This window comes from Coregonus lavaretus (assembly GCF_964263955.1).
Source record: "Coregonus lavaretus genome assembly, chromosome: 7".
Classification (NCBI taxonomy): Eukaryota; Metazoa; Chordata; class Actinopteri; order Salmoniformes; family Salmonidae; genus Coregonus; species Coregonus lavaretus.
This window is the reverse complement of record NC_139994.1, coordinates 2019447-2025020: the sequence shown is the minus strand read 5'-3', so window position 1 is coordinate 2025020 and position 5574 is coordinate 2019447.

The following is a 5574-nucleotide window of genomic DNA, read 5'->3' as shown; positions in this document are numbered from 1 at the left end:
GCCTTTACTAGTATTAGCGGACTGAAATAGACGTCTGTAGCGCAGCTGTTTTTCATTCTCTCGGTCCCAGCTTTGATGCACCTGTACTGACCTAATAGATCTGAAAGGACTGCATAGGTTGAGAGCTTTGGCTGAGATTCTGTCATATTGCTTAAGTTTCATCCAAGTTTTTATAGATCTACATGGGGCCGCCAGGAAGAGTCTATGGGTAGAGGCTAGGGATTTGATTTGGGACCCCCCCCCACACACACACACACACACACAACAAAGCAATAATACAGCCTATAATTCCACTGTACATTTTCTATCATACACACATTGTGTCAACCTACATTATTTAGTTTTGTTTACTTTGTTCTTTCATTTATATGTACTGCAGTAGTCTATAGTATTACTATTTGGACCATGGGAGTACTATTTGGACCATGGTAGTAGAAGCTGGTACTATTTGAACCATGGTAGTACTATTTGGACCATGGGAGTACTATTGGGACCATGGTAGTAGAAGCTGGTACTATTTGGACAATGGTAGTAGAAGCTGGTACTATTTGGACCATAGCAGTACTATTTTGACCATAGCAGATAATAGTACTATTTGGACCATAGTAGATAGTAGTACTATTTGGACCATAGCAGTACTATTTTGACCATAGTAGATGGTAGTACTATTTGGACCATGGTAGTACTATTTGGACCATGGTAGTACTATTTGGACCATGGTAATACTATTTAGACCATGGTAAATTAGTACTATTTGGACCATAGTAGAAGCTGTAACTATTTGGACCATTTTAGTACTATTTGGACCATTGTAATACTATTTGGACCATACTAGATGGTAGTACTATTTGGACCATGGTAGTACTATTTGGACCATAGTAGATAGTAGTACTATTTGGACTGTAGCAGTACTATTTGGACCATAATCAGTATTATTTACCTATATGTATTTATTTTGTGTTGGTTATAATTTATAGTTTTTCTAACTAAAGATGGGATGTATGATTTCAGTCAGATTTATATTGAGATTTAGAGCGGAACTATTCTTCATCCGTCACATTAAGCTTTGGATTAGTCTTGTACATAAACACAGTCGGTACAGCAAAGCCTCAATACAGACCAAGCAAGACAATCAATTTTGGTACTCCCTACTTTCTATAGTTGTATAGGGGATGTATTCTTGACATACTAGAGTTTGGTTCAGTTGCCACAAAACAGTAGACTTCCTGTATTTTTTTCCAACTTGTTCAAAACTATTTATCCTGTTTGTGCCTACTTAACGTGACCTAGGAAAGTGATGTACTGTATTGTATTCCTTCCTACCATGGCCAGTTTCACCCTGTTCAGTAACCTATCTCGACCTGTCCAATGGACCATGTAATACTATATACCAGCATAACTTTGAATAAAACATTTAATAATGCATATGAAATGAAATTGATGTTTGGTCTACTTCTAGGAAAGGATCTTTACTGTTGCATAACACCCACTGACAGAGGAGGGTGTTGCTGCCAGGGATTTCCAGAAATTGTGGTTTGAGTGTTCTGGAGTTCCTGCTAATTCCCTACCTATTCCAGACATGGGAATTTTGGGATGGTTGATGGAATTTTGTAATCAAATTTTACACGTGTTTAGCAGATGTTATAGCGGGTGTAGCGAAATGCTTGTGCTTCTAGCTCCGACAGTGCAGTAATATCTAACAATTTCACAACATATACCCAATACACACATCTAAGTAAGGAATGGAATTTTAAGAGTATATACATGTATGGACAAGCAATGGCAGAGCGGCATGGACTAAGATACAGTAGAATATTATAGAATAGAGTATATACATGAGTAATGCAAGATATGTAAACATTATTAAAGTGACTAGTGTTCCATTTCTTAAAGTGCACAGTGATTTCAATAGGCAGCAGCAGCCTCTAATGTGCTAGTGATGGCTATTTAACAGATGGCCTTGAGATAGAAGCTGTTTTTCATTCTCTCGGTCCCAGCTTTGATGCACCTGTACTGAGCTCGCCTTCTGGATGATAGTGGGGTGAACAGGCAGTGGCTTGGGTGGTTGATGTCCTTGATGATCTTTTTGTCCTTCCTGTGACATTGGGTGCTGTAGGTGTCCTGGAGGGTGGGTAGTTTGCCCCCGATAATGCGTTCGGCAGACCGTACCACCCTCTGGAGAGCCCTGCGGTTGCGGGCGGTGCAGTTAACATACCAGGCGGTGATACAGCCCGACAGGATGCTCTCAATGGTGCATCTGTAAAAGTTTGTGAGGGTCTTAGGGGCCAAGCCGAATTTCTTCAGCCTCCCAACCACCCGAGCCACTGCTTGTTCACCCCGCTATCATCCAGAAGGCGAGGTCAGTACAGGTGCATCAAAGCTGGGACCGAGAGAATGAATAACAGCTTCTATCTCAAGGCCATCAGACTGTTAAACACACATCACTAGCACATTAGAGGCTGCTGCCTATTGAAATCACTGGCCACTTCAAGAAATGGAACACTAGCCACTTTAATAATGTTTACATATCTTGCATTACTCATCTCATATGTATATACTGTATTCTATACTATTCTACGGTATCTTAGTCACTTTAATAATGTTTACATATCTGCATTACCCATCTCATATTTCTATAATATTCTACTGTATCTTAGTCCATGCCGCTCTGACATTGCTCATCCATATATGTACAGTACCAATCAAAAGTTTGAACACACCTACTCATTCCAGGGTTTTTCTTTAATTTTACTATTTTCTACATTGTAGAATAATAGCGAAGACATCAAAACTGTGAAATAAAACATATGGAATCATGTAGTAACCAAAAAAGTGTTAAACAAATCAAATTATATTTTCTATTTGAGATTCTTCAAATAGCCACCCTTTGCCTTGATGACAACTTTGCACACTATTGGCATTCTCTCAACCAGCTTCATGAGGTAGTCACCTGGAATGCATTTCAATTAACAGGTGTGCCTTCTTAAAAGTTAATTTGTGGAATTTATTTCCTTCTTAATGCATTTGAGCCAATCAGTTGTGTTGTGACAACGTAGGGAGGGTATACAGAAGATAGGCCTATTTGGTAAAAGACCAAGTCCATATTATGGCAAGAACAGCTCAAATAAGCAAAGAGAAACGGCAGTCCATCATTACTTTAAGACCTGAAGGTCAGTCAATATGGAACATCCCCTATACACTTCCTGATGAACTCAGTCACCATGTCCGTGTAAGCATCAATGTTATTCTCAGAGACTACCCGGAACATATCCCAGTCCGCGTGATCAAAACAATCTTGAAGCATGGATTCCGATTGGTCAGACCAATGTTGAATAGACCTTAGCACGGGTACTTCCTGTTTGAGTTTCTGCCTATGGAAAGGGAGGAGCAAAATGGAGTCGTGATCTGATTTGCCAAAGGGAGGGCAGGGGAGGGCCTTGTAGGCATCTCGAAAAGGCGAATAGCAGTGGTCTAGTGTTTTTCCTAGGTGAGTAATACAGTCAATGTGTTGATAGAACTTCGGTAGCGTTTTCCTCAAATTTGCTTTGTTAAATGCGGCCTCAGAATATGTGGTTTCCAGTTTGCATAAAGTCCAGTCTAGTTCCTTGAGGGTCGTCATGGTATCGGCTTGAGGGGGAATATACACGGCTGTGACTCTAACCGAAGAGAATTCTCTTGTGAGGTAATACGGTCGGCATTTGATTGTGAGGTATTCTAGGTCGGGTGAACAAAAGGACTTGAGTTCCTGTATGTTGTCACAATCACACCATGAGTCGTTAATCATGAAACATACAACCCTGCCTTTCTTCTTCCTGGAGAGTTCTTTATTCCTGTCTGTGCGAAGAACTGAGAACCCAGCTGGCTGTATGGATGGGGACAGTATATCCCGAGAGAGCCATGATTCCGTGAAACAGAGTATGTTACAGTCCCTAATGTGTCTCTGGAAGGAGATCCTCGCCCTGAGCTCGTCTACTTTATTGTTCAGAGACTGAACATTAGTGAGTAATATACTTGGAAGCGGTGGAAGGTGTGCACACCTCCTGAGTCGGACTAGAAGTCCACTCCGAATACCTCTTCTCCGCCGGCGGCGTCTTGGAGCAGCTTCTGGGATAAGTTCAATTGCCCTGGGGGGTACGAACAAAGGATCCAATTCTAGAAGCAGAGCTGCTATGTCTGTCGGTCTACTGTTGTGGAGGAGCGGGAGATATGTGACAGTCTACTGTAGTGGAAGAGAGGGAGATATGTGACAGTCTACTGTAGTGGAGGAGAGGGAGATAGGGGACAGTCTACTGTAGTGGAGAAGAGGGAGATATGTGACAGTATACTGTAGTGGAGGAGAGGGAGATATGTGACAGTCTACTGTAGTGGAGGAGAGGGAGATAGGGGACAGTCTACTGTAGTGGAGGAGAGGGAGATATGTGACAGTCTACTGTAGTGGAAGAGAGGGAGATATGTGACAGTCTACTGTAGTGGAGGAGAGGGAGATAGGGGACAGTCTACTGTAGTGGAGGAGAGGGAGATATGTGACAGTCTACTGTAGTGGAGGAGAGGGAGATAGGGGACAGTCTACTGTAGTGGAGGAGAGGGAGATAGGGGACAGTCTACTGTAGTGGAGGAGAGGGAGATATGTGACAGTCTACTGTAGTGGAGGAGAGGGAGATATGTGACAGTCTACTGTAGTGGAGGAGAGGGAGATATGTGACAGTCTACTGCAGTGGAGGAGAGGGAGATAGGGGACAAATACACGAGACATTAACAGTTTTCTATTCACTTATTAGTATGCAGTTAGTCTTGGCACAATCACTCTCTATATCACTCTCTCTATATATACAGTCCACCTGTGTGCAATCTAAGTGTCACATGATCTGTCACATGATCTCAGTATATATACACCTGTTCTGAAAGGCCCCAGAGTCTGCAACACCACTAAGCAAGGGGCACCACCAAGCAAGCGGCACCATGAAGACCAAGGAGCTCTCCAAACAGGTCAGCGACAAAGTTGTGGAGAAGTACAGATCAGGGTTGGGTTATAAAAAAATACCCGAAACTTTGAACATCCCAAAGAGCATTATTAAAAAATGGAAAGAATATCGCACCACAACAAACCTGCCATGAGAGGGCCGCACACCAAAACTCACAGACCAGGCAAGGAGGGCATTAATCAGAGAGGCAACAAAGAGACCAAATATGTATTTATTTATTTTTATTTAACCTTTATTTAACCAGGTAAGCCAGTTGAGAACAAGTTCTCATTTACAACTGCGACCTGGCCAAGATAAAGCAAAGCAGTGCGATAAAAACAACAACACAGAGTTACATATGGAATAAACAAAAACGTACAGTCAATAACACAATAGAAAATCTATATAAAGTGTGTGCAAATGTATTAAGTTATGGAGGTAAGGCAATAAATAGGCCATAGTGCAAAAATAATTACAATTTAGTATTAACACTGGAGTGATAGATGCGCAGAAGATGATGTGCAAATAGAGATACTGGGGTGCAAATGAGCAAAATAAATAACAATGTAAATAACAATATGGGGATGAGGTAGTTGGGTGGGCTAATTACAGA